Raw genomic sequence first — 20739 nt, 5'->3', positions numbered from 1 at the left:
ACTAATTAAAACATAATCAGTTTTAAAATATGTCTTGATAATCCAAATGTACATTTACATACAAAACTTTATTCTCAATACTTTCATTCAAAATTTAAAATTAAAGTAATTAAGGCATGTTCAATCCCCCCTTTATTTTTCCAAATAATTAAAATACAGTTAAAATTTCACCCTCCGTTTTCATCCCTCGAAACCTTCCCAAACTCATGACTTCATTTTGTAATTTTTGATAGATATTAAAATTATCAATAGATGAAATAGATCAATAGATGCATCTATTTAAATATAAAAAGTTATAAATCTTTAGGATTATATACATACACACATACATATCCTAAAAATAGACAAACTGTTTGTATTATTATATTTATATGTTACTATGATTATATGTACATGATACATGTAAAGGCACTTATATGTATGTGATTTCAGGCCTGACTATTTTGTACTGGCTAACCAATTTCAAATACTTATTAATCAGTTTAAGATTTCAAAATGTGCTTTAATTTAAAAACTCCTACTTCAGTTTCTCACAGCCCCTGTGATGCCTAGAAAAGGAACTCATTCATTAGCATAAATGTAAATATCTCAGAGAAAATAAGCTAAAATCAATTTCACATGGAATTATATTGTACTCTATACATACAAAGATGCTTTCATGTACTTAAATGTAAAACTACAGGATCTGTACAATTAATCACTTTATAGTAACAAAAACAAAAACAAAGATATATCCACAAATACTAAAAGGGTAAAAATACACTGTGTATTGTAAGCATCTTTAAATTATATAGCCTAGATGTGCAGGCAGCTGAATGGAACTGGAAAAGATCATCCTGAGTGAAGTAACCCAGACCTAGAAAGACAAACATGGTGTGTACTCTCTACAAGTGGATATTAGTCATAAAGTACAGGGCCACCATGCTACAAAGTATAGACCTAAAGAAGCTAAGCAACAAGGAGGGCCCAAGGAGTGGAGGCACTTGAATCTCACTGAGAAGGGGAAATAGATTAGGTATATGGAGTTGATAGTGGGAGAAGACTGGATGGGGAGTGGTGGGGATGGGAACAGAAGGATGACATGGGAAGAGGACAGAGGAGGGAGTGAATACTGACAGGAACACCTGGACTGGGGAGGATGGGCATCTCTGGAACAAGCTAGAAACCTAGGACAATGGAAACCCAAGAAAATATGATGGTGATCATAACCAAGACTCCTAGCAATGGGGGTTATGGAACCTGAACTGGACATCTCCTGTACCTCAGCAAGATTTCCAAATGGAGGGATTGGAACACCAACCCATCCACCAAATCTTAGACGCACAATTTGTCCTGCCCCACAAGATGTGCAAGGGTAAAGATAGAAGAGAAATTGAGGGAATGGCCAACTAGCAACTAGCCCAGCTTGAAACCCATGCCATGAGAGGAAACCCCTCTTCTCATAATATTAATGACATTCTGCTATACTTGCAGATAGGTGCCTAATGTAACTGTCACTGGAAAGCCTTCACCCAGCAACTGATGGAAACTGAGACAGCAACTCAAAGCCAAACATTAAATGGAGCTTGTAAAACCTGTAAAAGAGAAAGAGGAAGAATTTAAGGAGACAGAGGGTAAAGGACACCATAAGGAAACCTACAAAATCAACTAACTTGATCCATAGGTGCTCACAGAGACTGAACCACCAACCAGAGACCATGCATTGAATGGGCCCCCTACATGTATGTCTATGAGGATGGACCCAGACCCACTACCCATAAATAATAATTATGATGATGATGACGACGACGACGATGATGACGACAACGACAAAAATGACAACGATGACAAAATAAAAGCAAATAATTCAGAACGGGACAAAACAAACAAACAGAAGATAAAAAAACCAAAGAAAAAATTTAAGAACTATCTATATAGATGCAGACACACATATTCACACACAGATAAGTCTCATAAAAACACATAACCATGCATCATAATGCACATGATAAGGTTAAAAAGCATGCCCTGACAAAGTGAGTCAATGATGGACTCCTTTCCTTATTATTTCAAGCTGTTTCTGAGATTCGTCACACATGTGTCCAGGTCAAAGCAAAGCGCTTGTTACTTTACCGTCTGAAAATCGTCCCCCTCATATTTTCATATCATCTTGCCTCCTTCCATTCATATTTCTGTGCAAGTGACACTCCTTAGAGGTTTCTTACTCTCCCATGGAAATGGTATTTAATATCCCTTTTCACGTTAAGGAGAGACTGGCATATCAATGAAAACCGTGTTTGTGTTCTGTAATTTGTCCTAATTGTAAGGAGTCTGCAGTATGTAGATGCCCAGTAAACATGAACTGAGGGACACTTTGCGTCATCGTTGGTTAAGATAGTCTCTTTACCATCATCAACAGCAACTGAGACAAACTGATGTCCGGCCACTTGCTTCATGAAAATCTGTATTTCATTTAAAGCACTAATTACAGTACATAATTATAACTCTGTAGAGGAAAGAAATCAAAATAGAGATCCACAGTCTCCTTTAGTTAGTGAAGAAACCATATCTACTTATTAACAGTAGACTCTAAAAAGAAGTAATTATCTTTCCTCTTCTGCGTCAGCTGTCATTCTTTTATTTTCTGTGCCACCTCCTTTGAACTGTTGCTATTACATTTACACGGTGATGCAGAATACTTATTAAGAAAGAAAATATTTGCTTATCATAATGCTTGAATAAACCCCTATCCCTAAATATTCATGATGAGACATTACTCACCAGTTAAGACCTAAAAGAGAGAAATAAGGTTATAAATGTGGCCATAAAGCATAAAGTGGTACCATGTCCTAATAAGATTATTGTCTTCATAAGAAAGGACATTAAAAAGAAATCTGCTATACAAGAGTGTGTGCTTGCATGTGTGTATGTGTATGTGTGTGTGCTTGTGTGTGTGTGCTTGTGTGTGTGTGTGTATGTATGTATGTATGTGTATATGTGTGTTACACATCATGATAGATCAGGTGAGCAGCTATCACGGTGCTGTTGTCTATAAGTTAAGCTACCTTCCAAGAGAACTTGGCCAAGCTCCAGAGAAATGAGAAAGCTAAGTGTTCATCCTTATGCTTCCTGATTTATTGAATCCCAGAAAAAACAATCAAATAACAATCAAAAATGTTCCCTGTCATATTGAATTAAAGGACACACACCATGTATCATAGTGACTTTCACTGCTGTATACATTAAGATGCTTTATTTTAAGCTGTATACAAGCTTTCTTATAAACCCCCATAGCATTAAATCCCGCCTGGCATGGGATTGCATTCTCTGTCGTGACTAAATCATAGTAAGCATGTTTTAGTATGTAGTATTACCCTAGAGATTGGTTCCTATCCTGTTTTAATCACTATTCTTATCTTGAATTACTCTTATGTTACCAACACTTTACACAACTTAGTAGTAAGCTGTATCTTCGGAGGGAAGGGAAGTGGGTTTTACTGAAAATAGATTTTTTTTGTCCTCACATAATACATCATGTTTACAGATTTCCCTCCCTCTTCTCCTCCCACTTCCTCCTCTCTTCCCTTTCCATCTGGACGAACCCTCTTTCTGTCTCATTTGAAAGCAAACAGGCAGTGAGCCCATGGTGGCTGACTCAGGAGGCAGAGGCAGGCAGATCTCTGAGTTTGAAGCCATTGTGAGATCAAGGACAGCCAGATCCACACAGAGATACCCTCTCTTAAAAATCAAAAGAAGAGAAGAGAAGAGAAGGAAGAGAAGAGAGGAATAAGCTTAAAAGAGCTATAAATAAAATAAAATATAATAAGATAAAACAAAAGATAACATATTAGAATAGAACAAATCAGACAAACCAAGGAAAAGAACCCAAGAAAAAGCACAAAGAAAGGATAATAGATGTAGAACCCCACTTGTTCACACCCTCAGGAATCACATAAAACCACAAAACTGCAAGCCACAATATGTACATAAAGGACCTATAGGGTGTATATATATATATATATATATATATATATATATATATATATATACATAAATATATATATACACACACATATGTGTGTACATATATTATGATAAGATATATAATATATTCATGTGTATAATTATGTATAAAATATGATTATATGATACATATAATTATATATAATATATAAGAATATAGTATACATATATTAACAATAAAAATTAGATAAATTTCTAAGAGCCTTGACACAATATTATGAGTCAAAGAACCAGCCACTGAGTTCATTTTCTGCTGGATAACTAATGATGGGCATGCAGCCTACTCCTAAGAGTAGTTGGTTTCCACAGTAAGAATTTCCCTTGGAGAAAAATTAGTTTTCATTTGCAGTTGGTTATCAGTTGTGGAGATAGGGGCTTGTATCTGTGTTTACTTTCAACCATAGAATGCCATTCGGTGCAGATCCATGCAGGCCCCTGCTCATACTGTCTCAGTCTCTCTGAGTTCATGTTTGTGCCGGTCCTGTTGATTTACAGGGCTTTGCTTTCCTGGGGTCCACTATTCTGTCTGGCTTAGACTTGGGTGTTCCAAGGTCTTGCACTCTGTATAATGTCTGCCTGTAGGTCTCTGTATTTGTTTCATCTGCTGCAAGAGGAGGCTTCTCTGATGATGCCTGACGAGGCCCCCATCTATACTCATGTTCTGTGAGAATATCAGAATGCATTGGGGATCACTTTACTGACGCTTTTTTTTCCCTGAATAGTAGTATTCGCTTTCCCCTAGGATCTCTAGTCTCAGCTTCTTGATCATACAAGCAGCGCTGGGTATGGGTTCCATCTTGTTGAGTATGCCTTAAGTCGAGTCAGATTTTAGTTGGTGACTCCCACAAGGTCTGTTCCACCACTGCACTAACATACCTATGTGGCTTGATTTGTATATAGATGCTGCTTAAATTTAGTTTTCATGGAATGCCTTATTTTCTCCATCTATTGTGATTCATAGTTTGCTGAGCATAGTAGTTTTTCCTGACATCTGTGGTCTCTTAGAGACTTTTGCATATCTGTTCCAGGCATTCTGGCTTGTAAAGTCTCTGTCTAGTAGGCAGGTACAAAGCTAATTTGTAGGCATATTTGGGGTGGGGCTACTTTACTGGGTTTTATTATCTCCCACCCTTCCAACCCTCATTCCACCTCAATCCCTTCCAAATCCCCAATACTAGGTAGGACAGAAAAAAGGTTAGAGCGGAAAGGGGGCATAGAAGTGTTTAGACTACTTCCTGCTGATTCAGGGTGTGGAGTTCCTTAGGTCAAGTCCAATCTTGATTGTCAGAATGTCTGCAACCAGCAATCCTGTGACCCAGTGACCCAGCAACTTTAGAAGTGGCAGCAGGGACAAGCAGCAGCAGAGGAAGCAGCGCAAGGGAGCAGCAGCCACCACAGGGCCTCTCTGGGATCTCGCATTTATACCCTCTCAAGCGTCCCCAGAATTCCAGACATTATCTGCAGCTGGCAAAAATCACGCCCCTCCTAGAACACGAGACAATCATAGTTAGTGGCTGTGGACAATCTGAAGCAGCCCCATATCTCACAACAGGGATTAAAAACAAAATGATAATCATATAGCATTACTGGGTTTTTAAGGAAAACAAAATTCTCACTACACTAATATGTCTGCTTTTATTTCTTAACTGGTCTTTTTTCCTTTGTAGCATTTCCCATTCTTCCTGTTTTAAACATTTAGTGTTTTGATTATTATGGGACTAGGGGACTTTGTTTTATGATATGTCCTATTTGGTGTTTTGTATGTTTCTTGTACTTTAATAAGCATCTTCATTTTAGGTTAGAAATATTTTCTTCTATCATTTTGTTGAAAATGTTTGCCTTGCCTTTAACTTAGATTTCTTCTCAGACCTCTATACCTCATGTCCTTAGCATTGGTCTTTTCATAGTGTTCCAGATATCCTGGATGTTTTCCAGATGTGTCAGGACTTTTTTAGATTTAACTTTCTGTCGACCAATGTATCCATATCTTTCATGATAACATCAATGACTGAGATTCTTGCCTCTGTGGATCTCATTTGAGTACATAAATGTTTCCTTTTCAGATTTCATTCAATTTAGATTTTCTCTATTAATTTCTACTTATGTCTTGAACTGTTTTTATTAATTTACTTCTGTGTGTTTTCATGGATCTCTTTAAGAAATGTATTTATTTCCTCTTTAAGGATTCCTGTCATATTCACTAAAGCTGTGTTAAGGTCATTTTCCTGAGATTCAACTCTCTTACAGTACTCAGAACCTGTACCATATGTCCTCTAGTGGAGTCAGATTGTCCCGGCTGTTACTGCATTTTTATGCTGGTGTCTAGGCATCTGGGTTTGGGGAGATTTCTAGATGATGACATCAGATCTTGTGTTTTGGGGGAGGTTGGTGTTCTGTTCCTTGGCTTTTGTTTCTTCTCTGGTTCTTAGAAAAAGATAGTGGTGGTGTGTTGCCCAGTAGGAAAATCTTCTGGGATCTTGATAGGTGTAGCCACTCATGGTTTAATGTAAAATGTGTTTCTGGGACTTGATATCTGACACTTATGAATGAGGATAGGTTGGGAGGGGTTGAGGGGTCCACAGAGGAATAATAGCAGGTGTTTAAGCCAGAGCTGATTGGTACTCTGGGGATTAATGAAGATGATGAGGAGAGACCACAGCACAAAGTCTGCAGAGCTGGGAATGGGGCTGGGGGATCATATTTGGAGGAGCAGAGGAAGACATGAAAATCCGAAGTTAACCTACCTGTTTCTCTGGATGGAGTGGCCTGTGAGTAGGAAGTGCCTGAGTAGGAGAAAGCAAGGATTTGGGAAAAGAATATGAAGAGTGGAAGGTCTATGGGATCCACTGAAGGTGAGGTGGTGGGGAGGGAGGCCGTTGCAGGTGCAGTCTGCTGCAGTCGGGGATGAGACTAGGAGATTGGACTTGGAGAAATGGAAGCTATGGTGAAGCTCTACAGTTGACCTACCTGCTTCCCTGGCAGGAACCTCCTGTGGAATCCGGGATGCCTGATGGAGTTTGGGGCTATGATTGAGCAAAGACTGAGGAGGTGTTTGGGAGCAGAATTCTGGGATCCAGCGTTGATGGAGCCACGGTTGCGGTGGATGACTGCAGGAGGTATTCTGTTGAAGAACAGAGACCACACTGATGGATTGGAGTTGCCAGAGCAAAATGAGAGAAAGAAGGAAGGATCTGTAGTCAGGTCTGTTACCCTCCGGGCACAATCTGCAAGTTCCCAGAGAATGCGTTCTGGGGTTGAGCCATTTTACAATCCCATCCAAAGGTCATCTTCACACTTTCATAAAATAAAGCTGCATTGCAGAAATAACGCAGCGACTTGCTTAAGGCTTCATTTGAAAATTCTTAAAGGAACCAGGCATCTTTAGAGGAACGGTGAAGGATCTTGTTTGGAAAACAATTGGCATTGAAATATGCCCCCCTAGAGTTTTGAGTATGAAGGTCTATCAGTGTCAAACCTAATTGCTGTCAGTGTTTCCCACAATTGATGGTGTTGAAGTCAAGGAGTCTATAACATACCTCATCATTATGGTTCTCTCACTATGTGGCTGATGGGTACACCTGGGCACAACTGACCAAAGGCGGTTCGGATTTGTTTTGTCTTGCAGACAGATCTGTTATTGCTCTTGGAGATGAGGGCTGCCTTCAAACTCAAAACTCAGTCAGTGAAATGAAATATAGGTCCATTAAAAAAAATAAGAAAGAATTCAATACAAGGATTTAAATCTAATACAAACAGAAGACAGGAAAAGTGTGTTAACTATAATCTGAGAAAATATTCAAATGCCCTAATGGGCATAGCGTTAAACTATGGACTGGCTATAAATATAAGCTAAACAACAGTACGTGATGACCAGGTGGTGAAGGGACACAAAGAGTTTCTGGTGATTGTTCAATCCAATTGTTGTTGAGTCATAGCCTGAGAAGGACATGAAGATGATTTTAGGTTATAAATGACAAGGGCAGTCTCAATCCCTTATTGCATATCTAGTGCTTTTAAGCTGATCTCTCAGAGAGAAAACTTCTTGGGAAAGACTACACAGATATGGATTATTGACCATAGTTTAAAATGTCATTTTCTCAGAGGAAGAACACTTGCCTATAGTGAAGATCTCTCCGAATGCTCAGGTGAATCAAACGACCCCATGCATTCATATCAGTGTTTGTGTGTGGTGTTCAGATAATGACAAAATTAACATTCTACCTCAAAACCTGGCAGTATGCAATATTAATTTCATAAACTTGATGCCCTAGTAACAAGTATTTATATTAGAGGTCCTTTATTGAAAGTAGATTTTGAAAATAGAACACAGACTACTATAACAGAAAATGAAAAATTATTTTCAGCAAAAATATTCAGAAAGTAACAAATTCCAAATGATGAGAATCTAACAGATTATTGTATGTAGTTGGGGGGTAGATTTGGTACTAACATCATAAATTATTCAACTTAACTTGTTGTACGGAGCCATATTGGATTTGGGGCTAGCCGCTTTTTGACTGCATGGTTCAAAGTGACTAGGTAACTCTGGGCTGTTTGGCCACAGAGACTCACCCCTAAGATGACTGCATTAAGTCTTAAGATTGTTGAATGAGGCCTCTCCCATGAATTTACGGCACAGGAAGATAACATTCAAGGGATGCCTCAGCTCCCTTAGCAGATACCTGTTACCTCCTGAATCAACACCCAGTGTCTCCACTGCCTGACCTCATCCTATACCGCCTGACCTCTTTTTTTTTTTTTATTAACTTGAGTATTTCTTATATACATTTCAAGTGTTATTCCCTTTCCCGGTTTCCGGGCAAACATCCCCCTCCCCCCTCCCCTTCCTTATGGGTGTTCCACTCCCAACTCTCCCCCCATTGCCGCCCTCCCCCCATAGTCTAGTTCACTGGGGGTTCAGTCTTAGCAGGACCCAGGGCTTCCCCTTCCACTGGTGCTCTTACTAGGATATTCATTGCTACCTATAAGGTCAGAGTCCAGGGTCAGTCCATGTATAGTCTTTAGGTAGTGGCTTAGTCCCTGGAATCTCTGATTGCTTGACATTGTTGAACTTTTGGGGTCTCGAGCCCCTTCAAGCTCTTCCAGTTCTTTCTCTGATTCCTTCAACGGGGGACCTATTCTCAGTTCAGTGGTTTGCTGCTGGCATTCGCCTCTGTATTTGCTGTATTCTGGCTGTGTCTCTCAGGAGCGATCTACATCCGGCTCCTGTTGGTCTGCACTTCTTTGCTTCATCCATCTTGTCTAATTCGGTGGCTGTATATGTATGGGCCACATGTGGGGCAGGCTCTGAATGGGTGTTCCTTCAGTCTCTGTTTTAATCTTTGCCTCTCCCTTCCCTGCCAAGGGTATTCTTTTTCCTCATTTAAAGAAGGAGTGAAGCATTCACATTTTGATCATCCGTCTTGAGTTTCGTTTGTTCTAGGGATCTAGGGTAATTCAAGCATTTGGGCTAATAGCCACTTATCAATGAGTGCATACCATGTATGTCTTTCTGTGATTGGGTTAGCTCACTCAGGATGATATTTTCCAGTTCCAACCATTTGCCTACGAATTTCGTAAACTCGTTGTTTTTGATAGCTGAGTAATATTCCATTGTGTAGATGTACCACATTTTCTGTATCCATTCCTCTGTTGAAGGGCATCTGGGTTCTTTCCATTTTCTGGCTATTATAAATAAGGCTGCAATGAACATAGTGGAGCACGTGTCTCTTTTATATGTTGAGGCGTCTTTTGGGTATATGCCCAAGAGAGGTATAGCTGGATCCTCAGGCAGTTCAATGTCCAATTTTCCGAGGAACCTCCAGACTGATTTCCAGAATGGTTTTACCAGTCTGCAATCCCACCAACAATGGAGGAGTGTTCCTCTTTCTCCACATCCTCGCCAGCATCTGTTGTCCCCTGAGTTTTTGATCATAGCCATTCTCACTGGTGTGAGGTGAAATCTCAGGGTTGTTTTGATTTGCATTTCCCTTATGACTAAAGATGTTGAACATTTCTTTAGGTGTTTCTCAGCCATTTGGCATTCCTCAGCTGTGAATTCTTTGTTTAGCTCTGAACCCCATTTTTTTAATAGGTTTATTTGTTTCCCTGCGGTCTAACTTTTTGAGTTCTTTGTATATTTTGGATATAAGGCCTCTATCTGTTGTAGGATTGGTAAAGATATTTTCCCAATCTGTTGGTTGCCGTTTTGTCCTAACCACAGTGTCCTTTGCCTTACAGAAGCTTTGCAGTTTTATGAGATCCCATTTGTCGATACTTGATCTTAGAGCGTAAGCCATTGGTGTTTTGTTTAGGAAATTTTTTCCAGTGCCCATGTGTTCCAGATGCTTCCCTAGTTTTCTTCTATTAGTTTGAGTGTGTCTGGTTTGATGTGGAGGTCCTTGATCCACTTGGACTTAAGCTTTGTACAGGGTGATAAGGATGGATCGATCTGCATTCTTCTACATGTTGCCCTCCAGTTGAACCAGCACCATTTGCTGAAAATGCTATCTTTTTTCCATTGGATGGTTTTGGCTCCTTTGTCAAAAATCAAGTGACCATAGGTGTGTGGGTTCATTTCTGGGTCTTCAATTCTATTCCATTGGTCTATCTGTCTGTCTCTGTACCAATACCATGCAGTTTTTATCACTATTGCTCTGTAATACTGCTTGAGTTCAGGGATAGTGATTCCCCCTGAGGTCCTTTTATTGTTGAGGATAGCTTTAGCTATCCTGGGTTTCTTGTTATTCCAGATGAATTTGCAAATTGTTCTGTCTAACTCTTTGAAGAATTGGATTGGTATTTTGATGGGGATTGCATTGAATCTGTAGATTGCTTTTGGTAAAATGGCCATTTTTACTATATTAATCCTGCCAATCCATGAGCATGGGAGATCTTTCCATCTTCTGAGGTCTTCTTCAATTTCTTTCCTCAGTGTCTTGAAGTTCTTATTGTACAGATCTTTTACTTGCTTGGTTAAAGTCACACCGAGGTACTTTATATTATTTGGGTCTATTACGAAGGGTGTCGTTTCCCTAATTTCTTTCTCGGCTTGTTTCTCTTTTGTATAGAGGAAGGCAACTGATTTATTTGAGTTAATTTTATACCCAGCCACTTTGCTGAAGTTGTTTATCAGCTTTAGTAGTTCTCTGGTGGAACTTTTGGGATCACTTAAATATACTATCATGTCATCTGCAAATAGTGATATTTTGACCTCTTCTTTTCTGATCTGTATCCCTTTGATCTCCTTTTGTTGTCTGATTGCTCTGGCTAGAACTTCAAGAACTATATTGAATAAGTAGGGAGAGAGTGGGCAGCCTTGTCTAGTCCCTGATTTTAGTGGGATTGCTTCAAGTTTCTCTCCATTTAGTTTAATGTTAGCAACTGGTTTGCTGTATATGGCTTTTACTATGTTTAGGTATGGGCCTTGAATTCCTATTCTTTCCAGGACTTTTATCATGAAGGGGTGTTGAATTTTGTCAAATGCTTTCTCAGCATCTAATGAAATGATCATGTGGTTCTGTTCTTTCAGTTTGTTTATATAATGGATCACATTGATGGTTTTCCGTATATTAAACCATCCCTGCATGCCTGGGATGAAGCCTACTTGATCATGGTGGATGATTGTTTTGATGTGCTCTTGAATTCGGTTTGCCAGAATTTTATTGAGTATTTTTGCGTCGATATTCATAAGGGAAATTGGTCTGAAGTTCTCTTTCTTTGTTGTGTCTTTGTGTGGTTTAGGTATAAGAGTAATTGTGGCTTCATAGAAGGAATTCAGTAGGGCTCCATCTGTTTCAATTTTGTGGAATAGTTTGGATAATATTGGTATGAGGTCTTCTATGAAGGTTTGATAGAATTCTGCACTAAACCTGTCTGGACCTGGATCTTTTTGGTTGGGAAACCTTTAATGACTGCTTCTATTTCCTTAGGAGTTATGGGGTTGTTTAACTGGTTAATCTGTTCCGGATTTAACTTCGGTACCTGGTATCTGTCTAGGAAATTGTCCATTTCCTGAAGATTTTCAAGTTTTGTTGAATATAGGTTTTATAGTAAGATCTGATGATTTTTTGAATTTCCTCTGAATCTGTAGTTATGTCTCCCTTTTCATTTCTGATTTTGTTAATTTGGACGCACTCTCTGTGTCCTCTCGTTAGTCTGGCTAAGGGTTTATCTATCTTGTTGATTTTCTCAAAGAACCAACTTTTGGTTCTGTTGATTCTTTCTATGGTCCTTTTTGTTTCTACTTGGTTGATTTCAGCTCTGAGTTTGATTATTTCCTGCCTTCTACTCCTCCTGGGTGTATTTGCTTCTTTTTGTTCTAGAGCTTTTAGGTGTGCTGTCAAGCTGCTGACATATGCTCTTTCCTGTTTCTTTCTGCAGGCACTCAGCGCGATGAGTTTTCCTCTTAGCACAGCTTTCATTGTGTCCCATAACTTTGGGTATGTTGTACCTTCATTTTCATTAAATTCTAAAAAGTGTTTAATTTCTCTCTTTATTTCTTCCTTGACCAGGTTATCATTGAGTAGAGCATTGTTCAATTTCCACGTATATGTGGGCATTCTTCCCTTATTGTTATTGAAGACCAGTTTTAGGCCGTGGTGGTCCAATAGCACGCATGGGATTATTTCTATCTTTCTGTACCTGTTGAGGCCCGTTTTTTGACCAATTATATGGTCAATTTTGGAGAAAGTACCATGAGGAGCTGAGAAGAAGGTATATCCTTTTGCTTTAGGATAGAATGTTCTATAAATATCCGTTAAGTCCATTTGGCTCATGACTTCTCTTAGTCTGTCGACATCACTGTTTAATTTCTGTTTCCATGATCTGTCCATTGATGAGAGTGGTGTGTTGAAATCTCCCACTATTATTGTGTGAGGTGCAATGTGTGTTTTGAGCTTTAGTAAGGTTTCTTTTACGTATGTAGGTGCCCCTGTATTTGGGGCATAGATATTTAGGATTGAGAGTTCATCTTGGTGGATTTTTCCTTTGATGAATATGAAGTGTCCTTCCTTATCTTTTTTGATGACTTTTCGTTGGAAATTGATTTTATTTGATATTAGAATGGCTACTCCAGCCTGCTTTTTCTGACCATTTGCTTGGAAAGTTGTTTTCCAGCCTTTCACTCTGAGGTAGTGTCTGTCTTTGTCTCTGAGGTGTGTTTCCTGTAGGCAGCAGAATGCAGGGTCCTCGTTGCGTATCCAGTTTGTTAATCTATGTCTTTTTATTGGGGAGTTGAGGCCATATATATTGAGAGATATTAAGGAATAGTGATTATTGCTTCCTGTTATATTCATATTTGGATGTGAGGTTATGTTTGTGTGCTTTCATTCTCTTTGTTTTGTTGCCAAGACGATTAGTTTCTTGCTTCTTCTAGGGTATAGCTTGCCTCCTTATGTTGGGCTTTACCATTTATTATCCTTTGTAGTGCTGGATTTGTAGAAAGATATTGTGTAAATTTGTTTTTGTCATGAAATATCTTGGTTTCTCCATCAATGTTAATTGAGAGTTTTGCTGGATACAGTAACCTGGGCTGGCATTTGTGTTCTCTTAGGGTCTGTATGACATCAGTCCAGGATCTTCTGGCCTTCATAGTTTCTGTCGAGAAGTCTGGTGTGATTCTGATAGGTCTCCCTTTATATGTTACTTGACCTTTTTGCCTTACTGCTTTTAATATTCTTTCTTTATTTTGTGTGTTTGGTGTTTTGACAATTATGTGACGGGAGGTGTTTCTTTTCTGGTCCAATCTATTTGGAGTTCTGTAGGCTTTTTGTATGTCTATGGGTATCTCTTTTTTTAGGTTAGGGAAGTTTTCTTCTATGATTTTGTTGAAGATATTTACTGGTCCTTCACTCTCTTCTATACCTATTATCCTTAGGTTTGATCTTCTCATTGAGTCCTGGATTTCCTGTATGTTTTGGACCAGTAGCTTTTTCTGCTTTACATTATCTTTGACAGTTGAGTCAATGATTTCTATGGAATCTTCTGCTCCTGAGATTCTCTCTTCCATCTCTTGTATTCTGTTGGTGAAGCTTGTATCTACAGCTCCTTGTCTCTTCTTTTGGTTCTCTATATCCAGGGTTGTTTCCATGTGTTCTTTCTTGATTGCTTCTATTTCCATTTTTAATTCCTTCAACTGTTTGATTGTGTTTTCCTGGAATTCTTTCAGGGATTTTTGCGATTCTTTCAGGGATTTTTGCGATTCCTCTCTGTAGGCTTCTACTTGTTTATTAATGTTTTCCTGTGTTTCCCTAAGGGAGTTCTTCACCTCTTTCTTGAAGTCCTCCAGCATCATGATCAAATATGATTTTGAAACTAGATCTTGCTTTTCTGGTGTGTTTGGATATTCCATGTTTGTTTTGGTGGGAGAATTGGGCTCCGATGATGCCATGTAGTCTTGGTTTCTCTTGCTTGGGTTCCTGCGCTTGCCTCTTGCCATCAGATTATCTCTAGTGTTACTTTGTTCTGCTATTTCTGACAGTGGCTAGACTGTCCTATAAGCCTGTGTGTCAGGAGTGCTGTAGACCTGTTTTCCTCTCTTTCAGTCAGTTATGGGGACAAAGAGACCTCACCGCCTGGTCAGGTGGGCACTCCTGAGGCTGCATAAGCTCCTGGAAGCGGAGGCACAGGTCTTCCTGGTTGCTGCCGCTGCAAAGAGCCCGTGGGCAGCACCCAGCGAGCGAACTTGAGCCTCAGGACCACAGGTAAGCCCAACTTTTCTGCTGCAAGAAAGCTGCCTGGTGAACTCAAGACACAGGTCCACAAGAACAGCTGAAGACCTGTAGAGAGGAAAAACTACAAGCCCGAAAGCAGAACACTTTGTCCGCCTGACCTCTTTGCCTCCAGCTATCACTACCTGTATCCGCACCTCCCCCTCCTCTGTGTTTCTCAAAGGACACTCCCCCTACCTGAAAGCCTTAAAAGCTGTAACATTCACCCCAATAAACGAGACCTTGACAACAGAATCTTGCTTGGTCTCCTTCTTCTCTCGCCCCCCATTTAGGCCCAAGGGTAGCGCACCTTCGGGACCCTGAATAACTGGGTCCCCGCTGGCGGTGACAAGTGGCGCCCGAACACAGGGACCCCGAAGTAAGGCCAACTACTGGAAGACGGAGACAGGAGATCCGCGGAGAGATTGAGGACTCTTCAGGCTGCATCGCTCGTGCATCACTGGAGAGGGAGGTAAGCCCGTTTGAATAAGTGTCGTCCCATCGCCATGGGGAAGGTATTGTCTAAGGAGGCTTGATTCATAGGAGAGATCAAGCGCTCATTCAGGGAGAGAGGAAAGAGTTAAGAAAAAGGATTTAATCAATTTCTTTTGTTTTATTGATGAAAAGTGTCCCTGGTTAATTTTAAGTGAATTTTTTTTTGTCTTTGTGTGAGAAACTTGTCCTTAGTTTATAATTGAAGGAGCAGAAATTAATTCCTATAGTTGGAATAAGGTTGGAAAGTGTTTAAATGTCTTTTTGTAAGAAAAAGGATCCTAGGTGGTTCCGATTCAGGAGGTAGTGTCTTTGTCTTTGTGTATTTGTGTTTTGTGCTGGCTAAACTCTGGGTCTGTAGTTGCTCTCGAGTTCTGGAGTTCTGGAGTTCTGGTTTTGCAGATGCTCCCATCTCAGGCTGAGAGGGAGGATCGTGTCTCAGGAGAGACGCAAATGTGAGCGGTAGATGTGCCAGGGACTCACGGATTGCGCTGGCCTGGGAGACGTCCCAGGAGGTAAGAAGGGACCCCAGGGACGCCTGGGAGATTCCCGTCTGGGCGCCGGTGAGGATTCGGCCATTCTCATGGATTGGAGAAAAGACCCGCCTTTCCGTCTGTCTGTATTTCCAGAGTGGTCTTTGTCTGTGTGTCTTAGGTCCTTGTTTTGTGTTACTTGTGACTTTGACAATGGGAAGATTCTGGTTGGGAAGGAGGAGTGATGTGGAATCTGCTCCTGTTCATCTGTCTTTGCTGAGCTCATGGAAGCTCCCATCTGAATCAGCTCAGTTTTGTGGCAATCTTGTGGCGGCCGCTTGTTTTTGTTTTGTGCGCACTTTTGTTTTTTTGTCCGTTAATCTTTTGATTGTCTTTCTATGTGACTAAATGCTTTTGCCCTCTTCAGCAGACCTCTATTTTCTGGACTCTCTTCTTGTTTTCTCACCATTCCACTTGGGATGCTTGTTAGTGGCTGTTACAGGAAATCTATAATGCTCACTTGAGTGTGCTCGAGAAACTAGAATTTCAGGTTTGCCCTGGGTTCCTTTGGGATAGGTGTGGGGATAGGCTTGATTTCTATTGCAAATGATGTAACATTGCATATGTTAGTACTCCTAACACTTCTTGGGACTGTGCCTCTGGGATCACAACCTGTATAAGTTTAGAAGTTCTAAAAGGCAGTCATGACCTTTGTGTGTAGGTTCAGATAGTGTCCAGATTGGAATCCTGATGCTAAAGACTTAGTAAGACACAAAAGAGAGTTGAGAATTACTTAGGGCTATCTTAAGGTGGAGTCCAGCTAGGTGCTGCAAGGGCATCTGCTGTTGCCCTGCAACACAAGGCTTATGGAAATAAAGCTTCAGTTGTGTTAATACAAAATTGTAGGCTAGAGTCTTGAAAGTATTTAAAAAAAAAAAAAGAAAGAAAGAAACCTGGTAAAACATATCTTATTCCAAACAGCAATTAAATTGGTTATTACAAAATACTGATATGTGGCCTATCACATATACAAATTTTTCAGGCGAAGTTGATAATTTTACTCTTTGCATGCTTTTGTATTTCCTATAAATTTGTGCATGCAACCCATAGGAAATGAGCTTACTGTATTATAGGTGGTTCATCTAATGAAAAGGCTACATGTATGATTGGATCACTTGTTTATTCTCTTCAGTTTCCCCTGCTTCAGCACAGATTATTAATTAACTGTAGCCAGTTTTTATAATGTTAAAAAAAAAAACAAGCTTTCAATTCATATACTGATAGCCAATGTGCTGCTTGTGGTTTACAATTGATTTCAATTACTTAATGCTTTATTAAAGGCAGGTTTTCTACATAAAATCAGTGAGTGATTTCAGTGTGAATGTCTGACAACTCACTGTCCTTTCAGTGCTCTGGCTCAGACAACTAAACAAAACCATAGACCCAGCTCTTTGAAAATGATAATGGAGTTGATAACACTCCCTCACAAATAGAGGAAGACTCCATTTGCTTACTTTCAACTCCCAGCCTCACCTTGCCTGCTCAGGGATTTCTAGTACAGTATTTATAGGATTTGGCATCTCTAATTAATGCTTATGTTTAGGTAAATAAAGCTGGTGAGGGGCTGGAGAGATGGCTTAGTGGTTAAGAGCACTAAGTACTGTTCCTTTATAGGCCATTTAAGAACTCAAACTGGATTGCCTGGACACCTTACTTAGCAAGGGAGGACAATGATACCAGGCAGATTATAGGCCTTATATAGAAACAGTTAGTCAAAAAATCTCATTCTTTATATATGCAAAACAATAATGCTGGAGACAATAATTTGGTATAAAAGTCAATTTATAAATACAAGTGCTCAGTGTCCTCAATTTAATCCTCAAGGACTTATCTTAATAAATAATATTTTAACAATATTTTAATAAATAAAAAGGGGAGTTATCCCTGTATGTTAAAATATGCTCCTTTTATTTCAATTTTAAAATTTGGATGCCAAGGAACACTCTGAGTTTATGGCACCCTACAGCTAGGCATACTTCTGCCTAGGTGAAATAGAAAGATCCACATATTGGCATGATCCTGTTCAGATATTTTATATGGGGAAGAGGGAATCTTTGTGTTTTTTCTACAGGATGCTACAGGAGTGTGCCAGCTGCCCGAGTGGCTGGTGAGACTTGCTGATCCTGGGAGCATGAAGATTCAGCTCTCCTGGTTCGGGTCCCTGGAGTCATTCCTGTGTCCTTGGAGGAATATGGAGGATTCCCACTCATCTTTTGTCATCACAGAAATTCTGGCGTTGCTGCAGTCATTGTGTCCCGTCCCACCACGGCCTGCGCTCCGACCCTCTGTGCACTGTTGCTTGGTGGAAGCTGCTGTGGACTGGGGAACTCTGCCCTGGTTTTGCAGATCTCAGTCATGGTTCCATTGCCTGCTGGTTGTTCCAGAGAAGAATGACCGATCCTGAAGTGTCCTGGGAAAGACCTTGGCATTTTCGCTGCTATTGTAGCAGCCATTACTGCTGCAGCCATTGTGTCTGCAGTGTCTGGAGCTACCCTCCCCCAATCTATTGTTAGGCAAGCACAGTGGGTGAACTTTCAGGAGTAGTTGCTAACAATTGGGAACTCTAAATTTTATTACAGGAGAGGCTTGACTAGGCCCTTGGTGGTATGGCCATAACAGCTGAGGAGAACCAGATGAGGTGCCCACTACTTATCGGGAGAGGCTCAATTTCCACAATCTCTTATATTAATGCCATCTGGCTCCTGCTCCTTCGCCCCTGGGCTCAAGTAAGAGGAATGAGAAGATGATCCAATGTAGCTTTCCTCAGTGACGGGCAACTTCCTCTGACCCTTGACCAATCTAGACATGGAGCCTTGAGGGCGACAAGGTGGTCCTATGACAGAGAGGCTGGGGTTTGAGAGGTCGATCCTAAGACAGAGGTGGCTACACCCCGTTTAAACGTGCGGGCCGGTCAAATGCTCCTCTGCCCAGTTTCTCCCCCAATAACACACATGTATAGCCCAGAACAGTGTGTTACAGCATAAGTTCATTCCTAGCCATTGGGGTGCAGTCCTAACTGCAAGAGTGGCTCACCATGGCCGAGCTGGGCACTCTGTGAGGCATGTATGGTCTCTCTCAGACCACTACTTCCACCTAATGGTTTTTTATAAAAGAAAAATGGGGGAGATGCACGGAGCCATATTGGATTTGGGGCTAGCCGCTTTTTGACTGCATGGTTCAAAGTGACTAGGTAACTCTGGGCTGTTTGGCCACAGAGACTCACCCCTAAGATGACTGCATTAAGTCTTAAGATTGTTGAATGAAAGCCTCTCCCATGAATTTACGGCACAGGAAGATAACATTCAAGGGATGCCTCAGCTCCCTTAGCAGATACCTGTTACCTCCTGAATCAACACCCAGTGTCTCCACCACCTGACCTCATCGCCTGACCTCTTTGCCTCCAGCTATCACTACCTGTATCCGCACCTCCCCCTCCTCTGTGTTTCACAAAGGACACTCCCCCTACCTGAAAGCCTTAAAAGCTGTAACATTCACCCCAATAAACGAGACCTTGACAACAGAATCTTGCTTGGTCTCCTTCTTCTCTTGCCCCCCATTTAGGCCCAAGGGTAGCGCCCCTTCGGGACCCTGAATAACTGGGTCCCCGCTGGCGGGGACAACTTGTTGTGGTCAATTAGCTTTGCATCCCAAAGGACATTATATGAGGGAGGTATATTTTCTCATGAAGTCTGTGGCGATTCCACTGTAAAAACAGATGGCAAGTCAACTGGCTTTAGTTGGATAATCCAGATAATGTCATACTAAGTGACATTTTTCAGCAGGAAACAATATCATTGGTGCCTCTTTCACCAACTAAGGCTATTTGTGGCCCTCTACCAGACTTGTTTCCATTGACAGGTACACAGAACAGTAGCATCATAGAACAGTCAAAGAGTGGACCCTGAGTATCCCAACCCCCTGAGCTGTCAGTTGAATCTATGCCTTCTAACTACTTAAACAGGGGAGTGAAATTCTATTTTACTATTTGGAAGAACTATGAACTTAATGAACAGCAAGTATGATCTCAGTAATATCAGTCATCCACAATTATGACTTTTGGTCAGAATGAGAAACAAGACTGATGTAATATTATGATTTGACCATCAAATATGTTATTCTTTAAAAAAACTGAATAAAATACAAATGGTGTGTGTGTGTGTGTGTGTGTGTGTGTGTGTGTGTGTGTGTATTCCTTATCAGTATATTATCAGGGTAAATATAATATGAACTTAGGTTTAGCATAAATTCACACCAGAATCCATTTCCCCTTCCACAATCCTGAAACTCTGACTTGTTTGAGTTTAGCCCACAGAGTCATTTTCCTACCAGAACATGAATCTCACTGGTATTTAATCCTTTGAATTGAATCACACACAGCTTCAGCCAATTCCAATAGGCACCATGTAACTGGAATGGCCGTGGCAGACACAACGCTGCTCTCTGCCAGCACTCAGTTTCATTTTTCCTGGGCAGCTTTATTACTGTGCATATGTTTATGAACATGAATTTTTTGTGTCTACAGATTCCAGTACAAAGGGAAAAAAGGATCTCTGCCTCTGAGAGGAAACTAAACCTTTAGGATGCAGTAACACCTTTGATAGTAAAATCTATAGCTGGACAATTGGCAGGCTAAAACACAAGCTCTTACCTCTGGCCAGATTGGAATCAGTCTCAAATACACTTGTCTGAAAGACACATGCAGACTGGTTTCCATTGGCACATTCAAACCTTGTCTTAACGCTTACCTATTTCATTATTTCTGAATCAATAGGAACGCTAGTGTGACTGGGGAATACTGAAAACCTTTCAGTCTGATGTCCATGTGTAAACATCAACATAGTTAGACAGGAAAGAACCAAGCATTCCTCACTGGCATGTTAGTCTTTGGATTTAGCATAAATTCCATGTTATGACAACATGAGGAACAACTTAGACATTTTGTTCACATTTGAGCCTTTTATAAAGATATCTGATACGGTTAGAGCAGGTAGCAGGAATTGAGA

At 40.5% G+C, this 20739-nt stretch overlaps 1 long non-coding RNA gene across 1 annotated transcript in view; it reads left to right on the top strand.

The window, feature by feature from the left end:
- Positions 1 to 7331, top strand: part of LOC134485983 (uncharacterized) — a 32256-nt gene extending 24925 nt beyond the window's left edge. The window contains exon 3 of the long non-coding RNA XR_015672589.1: positions 6985 to 7331. This is a non-coding gene — a long non-coding RNA (uncharacterized LOC134485983). The remainder of the gene's footprint in view (positions 1 to 6984) is intronic.
- Positions 7332 to 20739: the final 13408 nt, after the last annotated feature.

This window comes from Rattus norvegicus, chromosome 2 (assembly GCF_021556685.1).
Source record: "Rattus norvegicus strain SHRSP/BbbUtx chromosome 2, alternate assembly SHRSP_T2T, whole genome shotgun sequence".
Taxonomy (NCBI): Eukaryota; Metazoa; Chordata; class Mammalia; order Rodentia; family Muridae; genus Rattus; species Rattus norvegicus.
Note: the sequence above shows the minus strand (reverse complement) of the source record. Positions and strands in the feature narration are given on the sequence as shown.